The sequence below is a fragment of the Panthera pardus genome, unplaced genomic scaffold, assembly GCF_024362965.1.
Source record: "Panthera pardus isolate Hobbes unplaced genomic scaffold, ASM2436296v1 HiC_scaffold_2, whole genome shotgun sequence".
In the NCBI taxonomy this organism is placed as follows: Eukaryota; Metazoa; Chordata; class Mammalia; order Carnivora; family Felidae; genus Panthera; species Panthera pardus.
In genome coordinates this window covers 53,816,962-53,841,253 of record NW_026526765.1, presented here as the reverse complement: position 1 = coordinate 53,841,253, position 24,292 = coordinate 53,816,962, and the positions used below count along the sequence as shown (strand labels likewise).

The 24,292-nt window shown below is 36.6% G+C and overlaps 1 long non-coding RNA gene across 1 annotated transcript in view; it reads left to right on the top strand.

Moving 5' to 3' along the window:
- LOC109267443 (uncharacterized) overlaps positions 1–24,292 on the top strand; it is a 92,317-nt gene that overhangs the window by 4,942 nt on the left and 63,083 nt on the right. The gene's annotated exons all lie outside the window — the stretch shown is intronic.

Genomic DNA, 24,292 nt, shown 5'->3' with positions numbered 1-24,292 from the left:
CAGCTCTTAATGTATTTCTTAATGCAGCGATGCCAAGGGGCTTTAATTGTTTTGCTACAAATTGCAAACTGGCTGCTGTGCACAAACCATTTTAATAGGTGTGCTTCTATGTAAAAAAATCAATCAATTAAGAATTTTTTTGACATATGTGTTTGCTTTTGTTTTTGTTTTTAATTTAATTTATTTTTTAAATTTACATCCAAGTTAATTAACATACAGTGCAACAGTGATTTCAGGAGTAGATTCCTTAATCCCCCTTACCCATTTAGCCCATCACCCCTCCCACAACCGCGCCAGTAACCCTTTGTTTGTTCTCTGTGTTTAAGAGTCTCTTATGTTTTGTCCCCCTCCATGTTACAAAACAGATGAACATAAGGGAAGAGAAGCAAAAATAATGTTTGTTTTTGTTTTTACGACATTGACTTTTGAAGAATCCAAGAAAGTTATCTGGTATAACAGTCCACATTCAGGAGCTTTTGAAAGCATTTTAAAGGACACTTATATTGGGCCCTTTTATTTCCCAGACTTTGGTGGGCAGTCACTTGTTAATCTGTAGTTATTAGCTCCAGGTGAAAATGAATATAAGGTCTGAGGCATTTGCCCATGGCATGATACTGGGGATTTGTCTCGTGAATATGTATTTTGGGAAAATCAGTTTTAAATCCTTTTTTGTTCTGATCCTATAGGAAAGTTCAAACTTCATCCAGCTTTAGACTTTAATATAGAAGTAGAATAACTTGACTAGCATGCCACCTTTGCTTGAATTGTATTTTTACATGGTAACCCTTAAGCTAAAATAACAGCAATTAATTTATGAAGCAAAGTGGTTATTGTCTTAAGACTTTTCTTTCCAAAGAAAAAAATAAAAAAGAAAGATATTTAAAAGGGCTGGAGCTTCATTTGCTTAATCCCTTACATTTTGGGTCCTGACTGAGGGGAAAAAAGTGGACTTTAAGATGTTTGACTGGATGAGCATGCCTTCCTACTGACTAGTGCATCCAGTAAGGACGACCATCTATGTGGCATGCATGCACTTTAGAAATATTGCCTCATGTTGTAAGCTATTTCGGATTATACCTCTTCCCATTTTACAAAGGTACTTGGAGTTATAAAAGACATACCTATCAGAAAACTCAGAAACCTCAAACATGAATAAGATCTCCATTTGGTCATTTTTTTGCTCTTTTTTAAAGTTATTAATTGCATAGTTAAAATGAATCCTTGAAGCAAATCAACAGATATTTAGGATTTGATATTTAAAACCTGTTTTTCCAGTCTCTTTAAGCTGCTTAGCATAAAATTTACCCTAGTTTTATTGTAGACTGATGAGCAAGAAATAAGAAACAGCTTTTTTTGCTTATTGGTATGGAATTTTTTTAAATAAGCCAGTGATCTTCATGGATAAGTCACACAGATAACCTTGAAAATTGAAAACTGTCATTCTTTTTGGCATACAAATGTTTACAGCAAAGACTTAAACTAAAATAATGATCATATAATAGTAAGAATAACCCTTTCTATTGTAGGATGAGTCAATTTTTTAGAAGGGCAATAGGTCATCTTATTCTATAGCTAGAATGGATATCAGATATTATGATAATAGAATAGCAAACAATGATTGAGTGCTTTCCTATGTATCAGGAACTACTTTGCATGCCTTATTTCATTTCGTTCTCTCAGCAGCCCTTGCCCTATGTGCTATTATATCCCCCATTTTAATGAGAAATCTAAAAACTGTACAGGTTAAAGAACTTGATCAAGGTCTTATAACTCACTTAACACTCTCATCTTAGAAGTATGGGTTGATTAGGTATCTTTCAAGGTCATGTGTAAGTAGCAATTTATTAGAAATTATTTTTGGACGTTGGATTTAAAAAGCTAAGAATTTCTTGTTGCATAACCTTGTTGCATAAATTGTTGATTTTCAGACTTTTCATGATTCAATCTACCTGCTGAGAAATCCTTTTTCCTGTTACAAATGTTCATAATATGTGCAGATTTCAGAGCCTGGCTTAACTGCCCTGTAAAATGCTTATTGACTGAACCATAGAAAATTCTGTGTTACTAAAGTAAAATTAAATAAGGTCTTATGTGAATATGTCTCATGTTAGTTGCTGAGGTAGGTGCTGATGCTTGTTAGTAGTTTTTAGCTCTTTGTTTAGGTTATGTCTATGTTTGTTCTGGCAGCAGGGAAGAAAAGGGATAATAAGAGAATCTATGGGCAGGACAAATAATTTGTCAAACAACTTCCTCTAAGCATAACAAAGTAATTAATTAAAGTAAATTATATCAAGTGTCCTGAATGTAATATAAGAACTTCATTAAAGGTAATAATTCGTTGATTAGCTTCCCTTCTAAAGAGAATGTTTTGTAGACAAAATTCAGGATGTTTCCTGGCCTTAGTTCATATTGCTTTTAGAGCTTGTTAATAGGTATTAATTCATTCTCTTTAATATAAAAATCCCATAGGCTATGCGGGTTGTTAGGACTAGCACCCATTGATATGCTCAAGATTGAAGAAGCTTCCAAAAATAGCACTATCACAAAAGGATTTTTGGTAAGAGAGTAAAAATAATAATAATTAATGGTAACAGTTTTCTGTGGTTCACTTTGGGCGGTTACTGCAATCCTATAATAGCTGCATTGGTTATAGAGCAAATGATGATGCTCACTTGACAGGAGAGGAACATGAACATTAGAGAGATAACTTGGTAGGTAATTCTGCCACTCTGTGCAGAGACTATCTTTAAACCCCAGATCTGCCTAGCCTTCCAGTCCCCTTGTACGAATAAATATGCCATCTTGTGCCTTAAATAAAACACAAATGATATATTGATTTAAATATTTCTCCTTTTTAAACAATAATTTGTTCTAATTTTATAAGTCATAATTAATCTGTCATGTATATAGGAATTACAAGTTTGTGAGAAATCATAGGTACAAACAAATGAGAATTAAAGGTACATATTTTGCATTAGTAAGGATCTCAGAAGAACAGAGATGGCAAACTCATAGTAGGTAATTTGGGAATTTAATAAAGGGATTCTTATAAGGGTATAGGCTAGTGTGTTTGCCCAGGTTGCCAAAACAGAGTAGCATAGACTGGGTGGTTTAGACAACAGAAATTTTTATTTCTCACAGTTTTGGAGGCTGGAAGTCTGAGGTCAGGTTGTCAGCATGCTTGAGTTGTGTGGTAGGGGCTCTCTTCCTGGCTTGCAGAGGGCTACCTTCTCATTGTGTCCTCACATATGAATCTGAGGGGACACAATTCAGTCTGTGGCAATTAGGGAAACCACAGTGGGTAGTGTAGTTCCCTGGGACTAGAAACATCAGGGAATTACCACTCTTAGGCCCGAAGGAACTGGGGAGGGTGTGGCCACTACTATGGGCAGAGAGGGAATACATCTGACAGGAGTTGTAACCATAGCTGGGGATTACACCCAGCAAGCAGCATCTCCACCATAAAAGGAGGGAAGACTTCATTCTTCTGCCTCTCCCCGATTTCACCCTTCTGCTTCTTAGTGGTGGAAACTAACTGGAAGCCAGAAGGAAAGGAAGCCCATTGATGGAGTCCATACATGTGTAGGGGAATAAAAATATTTTTTTTCCACCCTTTTGAGATCTTAGTTGAGATTTCTATAATAAAAGACAGATTAACAGGAGAAAAACAAACAAGTTTATTAACACATATATTTCATGTATACCCAAGGAAAAAATGAGTGAGTCCCTGAGGTGACTTAGAATTCAGACTTAAACACTATTTTAATTGGGGAAGGGAAGGTGGGGGATGTAGGCCTCTTAAGGGAGAGTACATGATTTTTAGGACAGATGAATGGGCCCTTAGAAGATTAGTGGGGAGGTATGCTATTGTGTGGTAAAGTTGTTCAAGTTTCCTCTCCTGTGATGAGTCAGTCTTCTTTCAGTTTGAGTATGAATGCAGGATAGAACCTATGTCCTAGCTCAAGGCAGTTAGGAAGGAGGAGTTCCCTCTTACTTGCAAAAGGGGCAGGCTTTTTATTCTATTTAGGCCTTCAACTGATTTTATGGGACCCACTTAGACTGTTTTACTCAGTCTACAAATTCTGAGTCTGATTCAAATTCTAATCTTATCCAGAAATATTGTCACAGACATACCAAGAGTAATGTTTGACCAAATGTCTGCGTATTCTGTGATCTGGTCAGTTTGACACATAAAATTACCATCTTATCAGTCTACTCTCTGCCTGAAACTAGTCAGATGAGGTTTCCTGTCTGAGAATCTATTTCTTCTCTAGCAAACTGAAGCTAGCAAGATGTTTACCTGAGGTTACCACTCTGTGTAATTCATGAGGGCAAGCCCTTATCCTAGCACAGATCTACTAAATAGCTTACCCTTCAGGAGGACCCTTCTTTGCATCCTTCTACTCAGACTCTACTCTACCCAGACTCACATCTCTCTTTCCTTCCTTCCTTCCTTCTTCCAGCTGCTAAGAGGGAGGGATCTTCTAGGAAGATCCCTAGAAGTAGGGATCTACTTCTAGATCCCTAACTTCTGACCCTGTGTGCCTTGAATTAGGGACCAATTCTCTGTCAAGGATCCAATAACTCAATTACAAGTTAATCCTAAACATTTGTATTTAAAACTTGGTCTTCATTATTGTATCCCAAAGATACTTTTATCCCAGAACTTTTCAATTCACATAACAGTTATCCCTGTGTCCCCACAACAATGGACTTGTTTTGGGCCCTCCTTTCCAAAATTGGTAGTTCAACAACACCAAAGAAAGAGTCAATCTTCCCCATTTGATACAACTCCTAGAGAGGAGATTTATGACAATTGAGCTCCTTTTGGAGAATCTGTCTTTAGGCAGATAAGGGGAGTTCAGAGATGCCCGTCTCTTCATTTGCTATTTTTTAAGTGACTACAGTTCAAACTAACAGTATATACCAAAGTGGCATATTTTTCTGTCTTTCACATGTCAACCTCTCAAAGCACAGAGTGGAAAAGGAATAAGAGTGGACCTGCGAGGTCAAGGGTAAGATATCAAATGTATCTACTCTTTTGTTTTTGTTTTTGTAACTGACCACATTATCTGAAATGGGCCTTCTTATTCATCTGTTTCCTCTCACATTACTTTCTACCACATCATTGATTATCTCTTCCATGTCAGTTACTACAATAGAGAGTTATCTTCATTTATGTATATATTTTGTACATGTATGATTTCCTTCACTAGTTTCTAAGTTTCTAAGGACAGACCTTTGCTGTTGTTTTTAAAGATTGTACTTCCCCATTGCTGCCAACAAATGCATTCTATGTAGAAGGTAGTTTCAACCAGAAAATAAGTTTTCCTATAATAGTATCCTCTTGCAATATCCAGAATATATTTAGCTGTTCTATGATAAAAAAAAAAAAAGATTGCACTTCCCTTCCCCATTATGGTTGGATGCAGTCATATGGTTTGTTTCAGCCAATAATTTGTAAGAGATGTGAGGGATACTTCTAGGCAGGAACAGTTAATAACTTGTGCAATACAGTCTAGATCTATTTTTTCCCATTGTCAGAGTGGCCAACAGCCTGTGAGATGGTTGTTGCTCTGTCACTCGGCACCAGGGGTAAAAAGACCTGACATGGTAGTTATGTGGTATGAGGGAGAAATAGACTTTTTAAAAAATAAATCAGTGATATTTTAGGCTTGTTATCAGAATATAACATAGCCCTATTCTGACAAATCCTTAGTTGTGGAAAGAATGAACAAACTTGTCTCTTCTAATATGAGCTGATTTGTACAGCCTGTGATTATCCAAGTAGCTAATTTACATAGTTTTGAAACTTTAGCTTGTCAATACGTCCTTGTTGTGACCTTAAAATTCACAAGTTTAATATTATATTCTATCTCCCAGTAGAAGGAATTCTAAATATAACTCTCATTAATGCCAATGCTCCTTTGCATATTGAAATGACACTCTAGCCCTTGAAAGTGTAAGTTTGAGCGAGAACGACACATGAAAGACAGATCAGAATCATGCAGGCTGTCTCTCCTGGGAGGACAGGAACTAATTTGAGTTTTGAATTTATCCTTTTGATGTTCTAATATTCCCAACAATAGTAAGTCATTTTAAAATGGGGAATTGAAGCTGCCTAAGCCTGTTCTATTCTCTTATGTCTAGTCCACTCTTGTTATTCAAATATGACTCTCATTCGTTACTTTTATTTCTTGACAAATAGGTCTGTAGACATGTACACGCTTTGTTCTGAATGTTGAACAGGAAGAAGAAAAGGTTTCCAGCACAGAAAATTTACAAAAAGTGTGAAAATTTTGAAGTCGAGTGCATCTTAAGCCAATACCATGCTTTAATTGACTATTTTACTTTATCTTCCTTTGGGTAAGAATGTTTTTAATATTATAGATTTAAAGTGAGACCTAAGTAATAAAAATATTAGGTAACCACTACTGTTGACCAATGTTTTTTGGAGAGGATATTCTTTTGGGGACATAGTAAAGGTATAACCTTCATTTGTCTGTTTCATTGAAAAACTTGTTAAGTCCACTGCTTATCCCAGAGTAGGAAAAAATGAGATCAGACATGAACGTGGACTGATAATTTCTCTATTTGGTCCAGTGTATCCAAACACCACCATTTAGATACTCAGTTCAAGAATCATATGTGCAAGTGGCCAGAGATTTTCAGAATAAGCTCTAGGATACATGAAATACAAAAAGACTTCTGAGGAAAGTTATTACTGAAAATAATGAATATATGTTTCCAAAAATTTCGGTGTAATTAGAGTCATATGAATTCCTGGAAATAAGTTATTTAAATGAAATTGGGATGGAAGAGTTGTTAACTGTGTAGGGAGAAATCTGGGTGCTGTGTAAAAGCTGGGTTCATGGTCTAATAAAGAGAAAGACTTCATATTTTTTTGTTTGGTGGAGTTAGGGGAAAAGGTCTTTGAAAGATGTTATTCTTGAGGGCTTCATATAAAGGAAACTGAGTCAAATAGATTCCTGTGAATTAACTTCCATTACTTTCAAACCTGACTGATTAGACTTCATATATCCCTATCCCTGGTTCATAGAAATTCACACCAACTGTTTACTCTTCTACTTCAATCCCAGCCATATGTACAGAATGCTCTGTTAGGGAGATGGAGCCAGTTGCTAAATTAACAGAGATGATTGGGCCAGGCTCTAAGAATAAGAATGTAAATGGGATGAACATGAAAGGAATCTGTCACTTCCCAGGTAGCTCTGGATTGAAAGTGAGTAGACAGGTGGGGGGTTTAATACAACATTTAATATTGAAATATCATCAATCAAATCCTCACTTTTGGGAAGTATAAATGCTGGGAAAAGAAATATAACTTAGGTTTTTCAGTTAAAATTTGTCCCATCTTTCAGGACCAAACAACTATTATTGCTAAAGCCTACCAGATGTTCTGTAGCTAGGACCAAAGCACAATGGCTATACTATTACAACTAATTTCATCTGCTTTACGATATTGTGAATATTTGTGACAAGCTTTTGTTATTCTAGGTTAACATATAGGTGTTTCTCTTGCTGACCCTGAAATACTTGATTGATTGGACTTATACATGTTCTTTATCAATATGTATGGCATCCATTTAATGGAGGACTCTAAATTATTTTCCATCTCCTGTTTAGAAGATGAAAAATACACAAATCTACTATGATATGCATAAGACAGACTAATGTTGAACCATCTGCATTTATAGTATAATAGTATTATTTCTGATCAAAGTCTCCTTAAAGCCTTGTAAGATTCTGAGGCACCAAGAAAGATTAACTTAGATATATGTATTTAACTACACAGCCATAGATAGATATAGTGTGTGTGTGTGTATGTGTGTGTGTGTGTGTGTGTGTGTGTGTTTTCAGAAATTGTTGAATTAAGAGATCCTCTACCTTAACATTTAGTTAATCAGGCAATTTAATTAACCATGGTCTCTCAATGCTTGAGCTTTCTGTATAATGCCAAATGTTTAGATTAGCTGATAAAGTAGCTAATTAAAGTACAAAATGAAATTCAAGACTATAGTACAAAAAGTGTTTATCTAACCAGTTATTTATCATTAAAATTATGTTTAAAAATGGTTGTTAAAACATACTTTTGTGACCAATTTTAATTCTTGTATAATAATGCAACTAATGTAGGCATTCCTTTAATGTGCTGAAGAGAGCCTTGAAATATTGAATCTTGAATCTCTTGAATGTGGTAATGTAATAGACTGAATGTATCCTCCCCAAAATTATATGTTGAAGCTCTAACCCCCAATGTGATGACATTTGAAGGTGGGGCTTTTGGGAGGTAGTTAGGTTTAGATGAGTTCATGAAGGTGGGGCCACCGTCATGGGAATAGTGTCCATATAAGAAGAGGAAGAGAGACCAAAGCTCCCTCTCTGCCATGTGGGAACAAAGCAAGAAAGTAGTATCTGAAAACCAGGAAGAAGGTCCTTAAAAGGAACTGAATATGGTGATACCCTTGATCTTGGACTTCTTCACCTCCAGAACTGTGAGAGGTAAATTTTTTTGCTTAAGATCCTTAGCCTATGGTATTTTGTTATGGCATCTTGAGTAGACTCATGCAGTTATGTCATTACCCTAGTGTTAGTAACCTGAACATCAGGATTCTGTAGTGATCTTTTTGGAATGTAAAAGCAGGTGTTATTTCATTTCTGAAGCTCTTTAAAAAGTTGGTGGTTCTATGATATGAATTTCATGGCATGTACTTTGTCAAAGCTTACTCTGGAGGGGTAGTTAGAACCTGTGATTGTGACTTTGTTAGGCACTGTCTGGAGAATGTATAGGATTAGTTCTTGGTGAGTTGTATTTGAAATAGAATTTAAAATAAAACTATTTTTAGGCAGGTAAATGAAACTGTCTGATACATTTGGTTTTTGAGCAGTTCTTTGCTTTTGGATAGATCTGTTACGGATATGGATATGGATATGTTTTGGATAGAGCTATTAACTCTAACAGAGAAGTGCTTCCTTATGAGAGTACTTGAGTTAAATGGAGGTAGAAAGAAATTGTGATCTGGAATTATTTACTTCACATAATGATTATTTGGAAAAAATTCAGACAGACATGTTTTCTCTACATATTAAAAAAATGACTTTGACAGAATTATTATTGGATTGAGTAGACCAATTCTCCCATATGGGTCCAGTGAGAATGAAATAGAAGCATTGAGCTCATGTTGACAATTGAGAGAAATTAGCATTTGGAAAATGGTTTTGTTTGATTTGAAAATGAGTATCAGCTAGATTCTTTGTTTCCTTAACCTTTTCCCTTTTCTCTCTGATGGACTGATATGTCCATCTATCTACCTGATGTAAAAACAAAGCAAAACAAAACAAAACACTATGCATCTATAATAAGTGCATAACCATTTGACAACTATTTAATATAGGGGATCTCTTCTGTCATATTCTTTTGGGAAAAGATGCCAAAAATTTCTACTGAGGTGTATGCTCATTATCATCTTCCCATCCCCCAAGAAAGTGAGGCAGCAGTGGTACTTTGTTGTTGTTGTTATGTAGCTCATGAATCTCTAAGAATAGGAACAGAATTACTTTTTTTTCCTCTTTTCACTTTATATTGCTTTGTGGTAGATCTGTGTTATGCTACCTATATTCCTCACCTGCCCACTTATTTCTTCCCAGCATCTTCTACCATTAGAAGGCATACAATTCACTCACCTCTTGTTTTAGAAGTTAAGGTTTATAGTACACATAGTTGATTTGTCCCAGTCTATCTTACTGACAGCTCACAGCTGAGTGTGTACCTTACTTTAAGCAAAGGAGAGTCTTTTGCTCAAGATTATGTCCCATCTTCAGGAACAGCCCATATGCAAAGATTGGTCAATGTTGGGCATAAGAGCTTGGTCCTCTTGCTTGCTTGAAGTTGGGACATACAACTTCAGATTTCTCTATGGGATCAGCTGAGACCTCTTGGAACTACATCACGTTTTATCTTAAAAATGTTTTCTAATAAGCTAGTTGAATGCAAATAATCTATCTTAGAGTCTGTTTCCTGGTGATACTGACCTAAGATAGTTAGAACCAGAAGACTAAATGAGAAGTAGACTCTAAAATGAGATTTTGGAATTGATTACTTCCTGGTCAGCTGGCAATGAGAACCCCAATCCTAATAGTAGGTGGAGTGTAGATAGCCTGTGACATGATGTGTCAGTAAAATTATTCAAATGTCTAATAGTGTTGAACCAAGATCAGATGTTGGTAGAAGGAAATACACTAGAAGAGTCAATAGCTCAGGTATGAAAGGTTTAGGGGAACTAATAATCATAATATCTGTGAAACTGGTTATCTTTGAGTGCCATGGATGCAATGCAGAAAGATAATGAAAGGCTGTGGGTTATTTGTCACTTATTTAAGTGTGCAAGTCAAAGGATTTCAACAGTAAGATATAAAGAAACCCACATATCTCAAAACCAGGAAATGGGAACACTGGCTATCAGGATCAGAATCAGGTTCCCTAAGAGCAGAGAATTTGAATTCCCAAAGCCATCAATTCTGCTATGAAAATTAAAGATCCTGGTTGGGAGGAAGTGGAATGCTGAATCTTGGGATGGGGATATTTAAGTTAAAATACCTGAGAAACTAATAACTTATTTTCTTGCTGAATCCTCTGGGCCTGCAGAAATGACCCATTATATCCTATCAAAAGTTAGTACAGTCTGTTTACTTGAAGATGATGCCAAAATTAATATACTCAACACAGCTTTCTTTTGATTAGTGTTATCAAAATATATCTTTTTTTCCATCCATTTAATTTTAACCCATTTGTGTCTCTATTTACAATTTATCTTCTTATAAGCAGCAAATAGTTGGGTCTTGGGGTTTTTTCCCCCTCCAGTCTGCCTTATTTGCATGTTTAGACCATTTACATTTAATGTGATTATTGATATGGTTAAGTTTAAGTCTGTCCTCTTGCTATTCATCTTCTATATGCCCATCTGTTTTTTCGTTTTCTTTTCCTCTTTTTATGTCTTCATTTGGATTAATTGTGGCATTTTTTTGCCCAATTTTATCTTTTCTATTAGCTTATTGGCTGTAATTTTTTGTTATTTTAGTTGTTGATTTAGGGTTTAAAGTACACGTGTTTAATGCATCACAATCTACATTCAAGTAGTATACCCCTTCATCTATAATGTTAAACATGTAAGAACCTTATGATAGTAACCTTCCATTTTTCTTCTTCCAACATTATGCTATCATTTCACACTTTTACGTGTTACAAATCCTGGAGTACACTGATAGTCTTTTTGTTTAATCATTTGTTTTAGTTATATTTAAATAATAAGAAAAAAAATCACAAATATTTACCCATGTAGTTACCATTTCTGCTATTCTTAACTACTTTGTGTAGATCCCTGTTTCCATTCAGTATCATTTTATTACTGCCTCAAGGACTCCCTTTTCCACTTTTTTTATAGTGCAGGTCTTCTGTTTGTGAATTCTTTCAGTTTTCATATGTTTGAAAGAGACTTTATTTCATCTTCAGCTTTAAAAGATATTGTTACTGGGTATACAATTTTGATTGACAGTTTCTTTCTTTCTATACTTTAAATATGGACTCTTAGCTGCATCTCCTTAACCCATAGGATCAATGTCATTTGTTGCCTACTCTCTAGAGTGTTGAAACTGTGGTTTCATATATTTTATCACTTTTTATAATTGCTTCAGGTGGGAGTATAAATTTAGTTTCTAATTTCATCTTATCTGAAAGCTTTTATATTATATATTAATGTTTACCAGAGAACATTCATAGAGAAGTGACACTGAACAACTAAGTGAACAATAATGATTTGTCCAGGATATGTCAACCAGTTTCTGTCATTACCAACTCAATTCTGGGAGTAGCCATGGTGGCAAGGATGGAGGCTATCTACGAGTGTTGGGCATTAACTCACCCAGCTTAGTCTCACTCTGTTGCTGTTTAATCTCTAAACTGCCAGTAACAGAGCCAATACTGAGCCCTTGAAATGGCACCATTCCTTGAGAAGACCAACTAGCCATTTGGTAATCATTATTATAAGTTGATTTTATTGAATTCCTTCTACCTTGGAATGAAAAGAAACTAATGTTGACCGGAACTAGAATATGTTTTGGGTATGTTTTTGACTTTCCTGCCCATAAGGATTTAGCTAGCTCTATTATCCAAAAGGTTGGTAGTGTTTGATCCATGGATATAGGATTCCACATAACACTGCATCATACCAAGGGGCCACTTGATAACGTGTGAACACATGGCAATATTACTTATTGCTCTATCCTCTACCACACCACTGAGAAAATGTGGACTGCCAGAGTAATGAAGTGATGAATGAACAGCTTTTTAAGGGCATAGAATACCACATACACTCTTAATCATAATCATTATGTGATGCTGTGTCCGTAGTAAGTAGACTATATAGGTCTGGGAAGCAATAAATGGTAGTAGAGTTGACCTGCTTCCTATTACTCCCAATGAGCCTCTTATGGAATTTGTATTTCTAATTCCTACAACTCTGGGTTCTGTGGGTGTAGAGAATAATGATTCTCAGAGAAAGAATCCTTCTACTAGGGAACACAGCAAGAGTCTCATTAAAATCTAATCTATAGTTAAGAGTCCAGTCACTTTGGTATCCTTGTGCCAAGAAACCATAAGACAGGGAAAGAAGGCACCATTCTGGCATGGATAATTGATCATTATGATCAAGAGAAGATAGGGTTGCTGTTATACAATGAACACACCCAGATGATCCACTGGGTGTCTTTTGGTACAATCCTGCCTGATTTTGAACACAAATTGACAAATGCAGTAACCAGTCTGAGAAAGGTATACTTAACAGGGGCTTAAGCCTTGGGGCTTAGAATGGCAGAGGTGCCAGTTGAGGGTGAGAGGAATCTAGGATTGGTAGCAGAGGAAGGAGGTGATAAATATCTTTTGAGGTGTTGAGAACAGCTGTAGTGGTGGAAGGGCTATAGTTTATCCCACTAACTTTGCACTTGCAAGTCTTTCCAGGAAAAGAGGCCAACCAGAATCTTGGAGAAAGTGTTTCAAATGAAGCCAACTAATTTACTCCCAATGTATCTGGGTAGCACAAGGGGTAAACCCATGAATTTTGTGGTGTGCCCTCTAGATCACCCACCTCAGTATCACACCTCATCTTCGGCTTTTGGTAGAGTTATCTGCTGGCACAGCTGAGTCCCAGCAACTGCCCTCAGTGGAAGGCCAGTTTGCCCCAAGGTTATGTACCCTCCTCAGGAACAGCCTACATCCAATTTATGGACAATGTGGGGGGGAAAAAGTCCTGGTAATCTTCTTTCAATTCAGTATAACTCTGAAGACCAGACTAGCTTAAGAGTTCCATGTGGGATTGGATGAGACCACTTATTGCTTTTTTGCAGTTTAACTTTTTCCAGTGCTCAGTACTGCTTCCTTTACCCACATGGGTGTTGATGAGTACATATCCCAATGAACTTCCTGCATGCAATCTTCCTTTCAGAGTCTGCTTCCCGGGGAACCTGATCTATATAGCACCTTTCCTTGTTCTTATGTAGCTTTATGCTATGAAACCAACTCTCAGTCTTCATTTAATATAAAATTGGGCTTAGGGTTTAATATAAGACCTGTATGGAACTGTCATGAATGACTACTGTTTCTGCCATTCAGAATCCGTTAAGCTTTCTTCTGGCAACTGTATATGAATTTTCCTGTGAGGCTACATGTTGTTTTCCTTCTCATTTTGTGTGCTTTGCCTAACATTGACTCTCTTCCAGTTTAAGGAAATTACTTGAGATTTATACCTAACCATTTGAATTATCACTTTTCTCTGGCCAAAGTTCAGATATAAATATGTTATTCAATAAGAACCAATGAAGCAAAACAAAACTTATTTGAGCTGCTAAGGAAAAGGTAAATGTGCTTTTCCTACTGTATTTCAACCTGGAAGCCTGTGGTCTGGAACTACTGGCAATTATTTTGCTGCCTGAAATTGAAGCCAGCATTGAGGAAAGCAGAACCAGTAGAAGAAAAGTGTTTGGGTCCTTACATCATTATTTGAGCCCCTGGATCAAGACATACCTGAAGAAAACATATTCTTGGAACTTACATTATGTGATTCTAATACTTTTCCTTTTTACAATAAACTCTTTTGTGGGTGCCTGGGTTGCTCAGTTGGTTGGGCATCCGACTTCAGCTCAGGTCATGATCTCACAGTCTGTGGGTTCAAGCCCTGCGTTGGGCTCTGTGCTGTCAGTCAGAGCCTGGAGCCTGCTTTGGATTCTGTGTGTGTGTGTCTCTCTTTCTGCCCCTCCCCCATTCATGCTCTGTCTGTCTCTCAAAAAAATGATAAACGTTAAAAAAAGTGTTAAATAAAAAATAGTAAACTCTTTTGTGTTAAATTTCCTGGAAGTCTCATGGCTGATGTAGTAACTTACTGAACCATGTGGAAATGGAAAATTAAATTACTGAAAGCTCTTCATATGGAGGAAACAATTGCATGGAGGGAACTTAGATCTGAAAAGAATAAGGTGCCGCTTTGAGCATTTCAAATGCTCAAAGTTCTAAGTTGCTAGGAGTTCTAAGGAAGATTTAGCTTGATATTTTCTCCCTTTTTTAGTATATTCTATTCTTGTTACCATGATGATTACTATAATCACATCAGCATGGTATAAAAAAGGTCCTTCCATTAATTATGGAGAAAACAGGAACACTTTGTTATATTTTCTCAAATTATTAAATTTTGTACTGCAAATCCAAAGTCTTCCTCCAGATGAAGAAAAATGCTGCATTTTATGCAGAATGTCGTCTAGGGACAGTCTATTGTAATCTCACTAAACCTCCATTCTCTAATCTATGCAATGGGAAAAATTTCTCCCATCTAACAGAAAAATTGTAAGAATGAAATAAAATGCTATACAGATAGGTGCTTTGTAAACTACAAATGAATGAATAATTGCCCATAGCTTTTATTGATGGGAACTACTCAGCAATAAATACATAAATAAATAAATGATGTAATGCCAAATCTTTAATTTGTTTATAGTAAGCTAAAATATATAACATGATGTTGACATGGAGATTTACTTTTCTACTTTTTTAAGTTTATTTATTCTGAGAGGAGGTGGGGAGGAGCAGAAAGAGAGAGGGAGAGAAAGAATCCCAAGCAGGCTCTGCACTTTAGTGAAGATTTGGACGCAGGGCTCCAACCCATGAACCAAGAGATCATGACCTGAGCCAAAGTAGGGTGCTTAACCAACTGAGCCACCCAAGTGCCCCTGCTTTTACACTTCCTTTTTAACAATTTAAATCGAAATTAGTTAACATATAGTGTAATAATGATTTTAGGAATAGAATATAGTTATTCCTTACGTGTAACACCCAGTGCTCATCCCAACAAGTGCCCTCCTTAATGCCCATCACTCACTTAGCCCATCCCCCCTCCCAACATCCCTCCAGCAATCCTGTTTGTTCTCTGTATTTAAATTTCTTATAGTTTGTTTTCCTCTCTGTTTTTATCTTATTTTTGCTTCCCTTGCCCTATGTTCATCTGTTTTGTTTCTTAAATTCCACATATGAGTGAAATCATACGGTATTTTACTTTCTCTGACTTATTTCACTTAGCAGAATACACTCTATTCCATCCATATTATTGCAAATGGCAAGATTTTATTACTTTTGATCACCAAGTAATATTCCATTGTGTGTATGTGTGTATGTGTGTGTGTGTGTGTGTGTGTGTGTGTGTATGTGTGTGTGCGCGCGCGTGTGTTGTACCACATCTTATTTATTCATTCATCAGTTGATGGATATTTGGGCTCTTTCCATAATTTGGCTATTGTTGATAGAGCTGCTATAAATATAGGGATGAATGTGCCTCTTCGAATCAGCATTTTTATGTCCTTTGGGTAAATGCACAGTAGTGCAATTCCTGATTCATAGATTAACTCTGTTTTTAAGTTTTTGTATACTGTTTTCCAGAGTGGCTGCACCAGTTTGCATTCCCACCAGCACTGCAAAAGGGTTCCCCTTTCTCTGCATCCTTGCCAACATCTGTTATTTCCTGAGTTAATTTTAGCCATTCTGACAGATGGTATTTCATTGTGGTTTTGATTTGTATTTCCATTCTGAGGTGGTATCTCATTGTGGTTTTGATTTGTATTTCCCTGATGATGAGTGATGTTGAGCATCTTTTCATGTGTCTGTTAGCCATCAATGGAACAGTGTCTATTCATGTGTTCTTTGGAAAAGTGTCTATTCATGTCTTTTGCCCATTTCTTCACTGGATTATTTGTTTTTTGGATATTCTTTATAGATTTTGGATACTAACCCTCTATCAGATATGTCATTTGCAAATATATTCTCCCATTCTTTTGGTTACCTTTTAGCTTTTCCAATTGTTTCCTTTCCTGTGCAGAAGCTTTTTTATATTGATGAGGTCCCAACAGCTCATTTTTGCTTTTGTTTCCCTTGCCTCTGGAGACATGTCAAATAAGAAGTTGCTGTGGCTGAGGTCAAAGAGTTTGTTGCCTGTTTTCTCCTCTAGGATTTTGATGGCTTCCTGTCTTACATTTAGGTCTTTACATTCATCCTCTCTGAGTTTATTTTTGTGTATGGTGTGAAAAAGTGGTCCAGTTTCATTCTTCTGCATGTCACTGTCCAGTTTTCCTAACACCATTTGCTGCAGAGACTGTCTTTTTTTCCACTGGGTACTCTTTCCTGCTTTGTTGAAGATTAGTTGGCCATATATTTGTGGGTCCATTTCTGGGTTCTCTATTCTGTTCCATTGATCTATGTTTCTGTTTTTGTGCCAGTACCATACTGTCTTGATGATTACAGCTTTGTAATACAGTGTGAAGTTCAGAATTGTGATGCCTCCAGCTTTGATTTTCTTTTTCAACCTTGCTTTGTCTGTTCAGGATCTTTTCTGGTTCCATATAAGTTTTAGTATTGTTTATTCTAGCTTGTGAAGAATACTGGTGTTATTTTGATAGGGATTGCATTGAATATGTAGATTGCTTTGGGTAGTATCAACACTTTAACAATATTTGTTCTTCCAATCCATGAGCATGGAATGTTTTTCCATTTCTTTGGGTCTTCCTCAATTCTGTAACATAAACTTTCTATAGTTTTCAGTGTATAGATCTTTTACCTCTTTGTTTAGGTTTATTCCTAGATATTTTATGGTTTTCGGTGCAATTGTAAATGGGATCAATTCCTTGATTTCTCTTTCTGCTGTTTCATTATTGGTGTATAGGAATGCAACTGATTTCTGTGCATTGATTTTATATCCTATGGCTTTGCTGAATTAATGTATCAGTTTTACCATCTTCTCGGTGGAGTCTTTTGGGTTTTCTATATAGGGTATCATGTTATCTGCAAAGAGTGAAAGTTTGCTTCCTCCTTGCTGATTTTGATGACGTTGATTTGTTTTTGTTGTCTGATTGTTGAGGCTAGGGCTTCCAACATTATGTTGAATAACAGTGGTGAGAGTGGGCATCTCTGTCATGTTCCTGACCTTAAGGGGAAAACTCTCAGTTTTTTTGCATTCAGGATGATATTAGTGGTGGATCTTTCATAGATAACCTTTATGATCTTGAGGCATGTTCCTTCTATCCCTACTTTCTTGAGGGTTTTTATCCAGAAAGGATGCTGTATTTTGTCAGATCCTTTTTCTACATCTCTTGAGAAGACCATGTGGTTCTTATCCTTTATTTTATTAATGTGATGTATCACATTGATTGATTTGCAGATATTGAACCAGCCCTGCATCCCAGGAATAAATCCCACTTGGTCGTGGTGAATAATTCTTTTAATGTATTGTTGGATCCAGTTTGGCTAGTATCTTGTAGAGAATTTTTGCATCTATGTTCATCAGGGAAATTGGTTTGTAGTTTTCTCTTTTAGTGGAGTGTTTATCCAGTTTTGGAATCAATGCTGGCCTTGTAGAATGAGTTGGAAGTTTTATTTCAATTTCTGTTTTTTGGAACAACTTCAAAAGAATAGGTGTTTGCTCTTATTTAAATGTTTGGTAGAATTCCCCTGAAAAGCCATCTGGCCCTGGATTCTTGTTTGTTGGGAGTGCTTTTTGACTTCTTAAGTAAAATAATGTATTAAATAGTTGTTAAGGCCTCCATGGCCTATTCAGTATTTTTTTTTAATTGAGCTTATTTGTAGTCAAATGGATGAGTCTCTGTTCCTAGAGATTAATACCTTGGAGTCTAGGAGCAGACATCATGCAGACTTCCTTTCTGGTACTCCTCTTCACTGTTGTTATAGCTTCTTATTTTTTCCTTTTAATTTTGTTTGTTTATTTATTTATTTTGAGAGAGAGAGAGAGAGAGAGACAGAGAGACAGAGAGACAGAGAGGAACCAATCAGGGGAGGAACGGAAAGAGAAGGAGAGAGAGAATACCAAGCAGGCTCTGCACTGTCAGTGCAGAGTCCAATGCAGGGCTTGAACTCATGAACCATGAGATCATGACCTGAGCTGAAATCAAGAGTCTGTGGCTCAACCGACTGAGCTACCCAGGAGCTCCTGTTGTTATGTCTCTTGATGCTTCAATTACTGTATTTATCTCAGGATACTGAAGCAATCGATATGTCAAGTGCTTCTTCTAAACTGAGAACTCCTTGAGACCAGGGCTTATATCTCTTTTAGCAATCTATCAGTGCCAAGCAACTCACAGTGATTGACAGATTGCTAGTACTAGATCAATGTTTGTTGAATTTAAATTGAGACTATCCATTGCTTGATCCTTATGTTTCTTCCAACAGATTTATTGTTCTTTCCTTTAGTTTTGGAAAATTAGCAGTAATTTTTCTACCTAATTTATATTGATGGAAGAAGTCTTGGTTATTAGATCCAGCTTCTAGGGCTTTATCTGGACCAAATCAGAAAGATAGATATCAGATAGAGCTATTGATAATGATTCAAAATACTTTTATTCAAAAAAGTAATGTATGCGTGATTGAAATGTTCTTTTAATTTTTTTTTAATTTTTTTTAACGTTTATTTATTATTGAGAGACAGAGAGAGACAGAGTATGAGCAGGGGAGAGGCAGAAAGAGGAGGAGACACAGAATCCGAAGCAGGCTCCAGGCTCTGAGCTGTTAGCACATAGCCTGACGTGGGGCTCGAACTCACAAACCGTGAGATCATGACCCAAGCTGAAGTCGGACACTCAACCAACTGAGCCACCCAGGTGCCCCTAAAATTTTTCAATGTTTATTTATTTTAGAGAGAGAGAGAGAGAGAGAGAGAGAGAGAGAGAGAGAGAGAGAGACCAAGGGTGAGCAGGGGAGGGACAGAGAGAGAGAAACCCACAGAATCTGAGGCAGGCTCCAGGCTCTGAGATGTCAGCACAGAGCCCTACACAGGGCTCAAACTCACCAACCATGAGATCATGACCTGAGCTGAGGTCGGAGGCCCAACCAGCTGAGCCGCTCAGATGCCCCAATTGAAATTTTCAATAATTTAGAATTATTTAAAAATTTATTAGTAAGTAGAGTGTAAAAACTATTAACTTCCCTCTTATTCATCTCCCAATCTCCTCCTTTTCCCAGTGAGAACACCTATCATGTTTGGTACATGTCTTTCCATATATTTTTCTTTGCATTTGGAATCACATGTGTGCACATGTATGCACAAATACACCCTATCTATACGAAAAATATTTCCATAAACAAAATCATACTATGAAGATTTTCTGGAATTTCCCCTTCTTTTCAGTTAGTATACCTGGAACCACTTTGCAAATCAGCATATAGAAGTTGTTTCATGATTTAAAATGGTTGTATTGCATCACTAGCATACTATAATCTTAATTAATGTGTGCTTTTCCCTGTTGATAAAATTTGTTTTTGTTTTTAACTGTAAAAAGAAGGCAATAATAATTTTGAACATGTTTCTTTGAATATGTCAGGATTCTGTAGCATAGATTCACAGAAGTGGAATCACTGAGTGAAAAGACATGCACACCTAAAATAGATGCCAAATTACCCTCTAAAATGGTTGCACCAATTTATGCTATTAGCGTGAGAGTATTTCTTTTCATGCATTGGCAGCAATGGATATTATTTATGTTTATATATATATATATATATTTACCAGCTACGGTGTGCAAAATGTTATCCCCTTGTTATTTTATTTACATTTACCTAATTACCAGTGAAATTTTCTTGAAGAATGAAATCTCTTCTAATGTTCTCAACAAAGTTTACATTCTGTGGTATTTCTGTTAACATTTGAATCATTATTTTAAAAATCAAGACATTATAAAAAAGAAGAATGACATCTTGCCACTTGCAATGATCTGGATGGAGCTAGAGAATATTTTGCTAAGTGAAATAAGTCAGTCAGAGAAAGACAAATACCATATGATTTCACTCATATGTGGAATTTAAGAAACAAAACAGATGAACATAGTGGGAGCAAAAAAGAGGCAAACCAGGAAACAGACTCTTAACTATAGAGAACAAACTGCAGGCTGTTGGAGGAGCAGTGATCAGGGGGATGGGCTAAATAGATGATGGGGATTAAGGAGGGCACTTGTGATGAACACTGGGTGTTGTATGTAAGTGATGAATCACTAAATTCTACACCTGAAACTAATATTACACTGTGTGTTAACTAACTGGAATTTAAATAAAAACTTGAAGAAAAAAAATCCAGGCCTTGCGAAATTGCATATTTTTCTAGTAGGGGATGTATGAATAGTGACTCTTTAGTTGTTTTAACTGTTGAATTATTTGACTGTAACTCACTTGAAAAGCTAAAAAAGTGGCGCCTGGATGGTTCAGTTGATAAAGTGGCTGACTTCAGTTCAGGTCATGATTTCATGGTCTGTGGGTTCGAGCCCCATGTCGGGCTCTGTGCTGATGGCTTAGAGCCTGGAGCTTGTTTTGGATTCTGTGTCTCCCTCTCTCTCTGCCCCTCTCTTGCTCACATTCTGTCTCTCTCTCAAAAATAAATAAACATTAAAAAAACGAGAGAAGCTAAAAGATATTCCCAAGCACTTTCTCCATTTTCAAGCCAATTTTCCATCTTCTGGACATTCTGTCCACTCAGACTCTGCCCATTCTGCTCACTGGTTGTCCATTATGGTATGGTGCATTTAAAGCAAGGTGGTTCTTTTGCTAGAAAAGAACTGTTTTGAGGTTCTTCTTTTTTTTTTTTTAATAATTTTTTTTAAATTTTTTTTTAACGTTTATTTATTTTTGAGACAGAGAGAGACACAGCATGAACGGGGGAGGGGCAGAGACAGAGGGAGACACAGAATTGGAAGCAAGCTCCAGGCTCCGAGCCATCAGCCCAGAGCCCGACGCGGGGCTCGAACCCACGGACTGTGAGATCGTGACCTGAGCTGAAGTCGGACGCTCAACCGACTGAGCCACCCAGGCGCCCCAAGGTTCTTAATTCTTAATTGTTAATTCTTTAAGCATGGTTCTTTTAGTATTTTGAACATATTTATAATAGCAGTTTGGTAGTCTTTCTCTGCCAAAGCCACTATCTGGAAACCCTCAGAAACAGTTCCAATTGTCTGATTTTTTTCTTCCTCCAGTAGGAATAAAACTTTCCTTTTTTTTTCTTTTTTTTAATGTTTATTTATTTATGAGAGAGAGAGAGAGAGATAAGGGGAGGGGCAGAGAGGGAAAGAGAGAATCCTAAGCAGGACCCACACTCAGCATGAAGTCTGACGTGCAACTGTGAGATCATGAGCTAAAATCAAGAGTCGGACGCTTAGCCCACTGAACCGCCCAGGCACCCCTCCTATTTCTCTTTATATCTAACTTTTTTGTTGTTAAAAACTGGACATTTTTGATGTATTGTAAAAATTCTGGATTCTGATTTATTCCTTTCTGGGTTTTGTTGCCTCTATGTTATTTCCTTGTTTAGTAAGTTGCCTGGACTAATTCTGTGAAGTCTATCTCTCCTTTGATGTGTAGCCACTGATGTCTCTTCAGTGTTTTTGTTGTTTTTTCTTAATTCTTGCTTTTATTTAAAAATCTGGTTTCTTAGAGGTCATCCTTGAGTCAACATGGCTTGGTTTTCAGCCAATGATTGGTCAGAGGTTGTGTTTATAGGGGAGGAAGAAACATTTTTCCTCCATTCATCTTAGGTTCTTGGCTGAGGTTCTGTAATAAAAAATTAGCAAGACAAAATCAAGCAGAAGCTTGTTAACATGTGTGTATATGAGGAACTCAAGGAAGAGTAACTCAAAGAGGTGGCTTAGAATTCAGGTTTATATAGCATATTCAACAAAGAACAATATATTCTTCGTAAAGAAATGACAGGACAAAGGAAAGCCATTTTAGGCCTCTGAGAGCAGCAAACCATTGGAAGGTAAAATACATGAAAAACTACCGGTAGATAAAGGCTACCAGGCTGATAAGATCTAGAGTTGTGTCCAGTGATTAACTTTTGTCCTTCTTGATGGAAAGGACAGGAGAGACACCTTCAAAACTTTATGTCCTGCTTTTAGCCAAATAAGGAGAAGGCAGGGAGCTTTTCTTATATCTGCTTCTCAAATGCCTTCAGCTCAAAATAATCCTTGTGTTAAAGTAGCATATTTTGGTGTGACATATTTTGATTTACTTCATGTTCAAACATCACAAACCAGTAACATTTCCACTCTTTGTCAAAGGATATATGTGTGGTTTGGGGAATTCATTCAATGTTCCATCAATTTACAAGTCTTTCCTGACTTGCTACTTTGCCCTCTTGTTTCATCTCTACCTGTGTATATGGCCTCATGATCAGCCAGGGGTGTGTGAATTACTACCTAGTCTCACCATGTACTAATGTGCAGCTTCTCAGACTACGGGGGATATGTAACCTCTTCAAGGCCTAATATGTATATCTCATTCTCTGGATCTCCTTGTTAAATTTCTAGCTAGTCTGCCAGTTTGTTACTAGATCCAACCATCATCACCTTAGGCCATTTACGACCTTGGTCTTCTCCATTCTTTTAACATCAAGATGGCTACTCTTTCTGACAGTGCCCAGGAGCATGGGCTTTTTCTGACCTTTCCTCCAAGTCAAGACATTCCTCTCACGTAATAAAATTGCTGTTTTTCACAGCTCACCCCACCTCAGTAGAGCTGGAAACTGATGGTGCTGGTTGGGGGTTGGTAATAGCTCCAGGCCAAAACACCACAGACTCCTCCTATTATTACCAAAAACTCAGGATTTTTTTTTTTTTCTTGAATAGACATTTCACGGTTTGTTGTATGCCTTTGGTCCATTTACAATGAAATTGTACCTTTGGCCCATTTCAAAATTCTGAGATGTTAGCTTTTGATAATTTCATTCAGTTTTATCATTGCTTTATGAGAAGATCTGCTGAGCACCTTACTCTAGCATTCCAAACATCTTGTTCAAGACACTTAGCAGTTGTTCTCAGGGCCATAAAGATAAGGTTGCAGAGGCTGTTTATTTCTATTTTTTGAAAATTTGTGTAATTAAATACAACTGGTTTGGTGATTTATCTGGGCACTTGGCACTTATTGCCTACTAATAATCATCTCTTTGTTTAGAATTTTCTTGTAATTACTCAAAACAGTTGCAGGGTATGATGACATTTTATTTATTTAACATTTTCCTTATCAACTGCTAATTGAGTAACCTTACACTGGTTAATAAAGTGAATGTTTTCATTAAATTCTAGTATTTATTTAGTTCTCTTTCTGACTTGCACCTCCCTGATTCTTCACTTCATAGATAGCAATGTGCTGCTTTTGTGGCACATGGAGATTAAGTGACAATTCTCTGAGACTCTCTTTCCCTTTCTGCTCTTCCATTCATCCCTGTGGTTAATGGCTTTGCAAAGTCTCCCTTCTCAAGGACATTTTTTCAACCAGTTTCAGGACCCCGTTTAGATCATTTGTGTTCAGTCTTGCCTCTTACATTTTTCTTTTTTTTTTCTTATTTATAGTTTTCTCCCTTTGTAGTTGAGAGACATACTACTGCCTTAAACAGTAACTTTTAAACCTTTAAAAATCTCTAAGTTAAGTGGAATGGTAGAATAGAAGTTCAGGCCCAGAAAATATAAATTTGGTTCTGATTCTCTTCATCTGTGAAATTAAGAAGTTAGGCTAGTTCAGTTCTAAGATTACCTCTGGCTCCATAGCGCTGTGATTCTGTGGATTTGAATTCCCATCTTAACTCTGAAATATGCCTATTTAATAGATTTGGTCTTACACATTAAAACCCAGTTAACATATATGTGCAACAAATAAGAAAAATAGGTATGTGTTAATTAATTGCTCATTTAATAA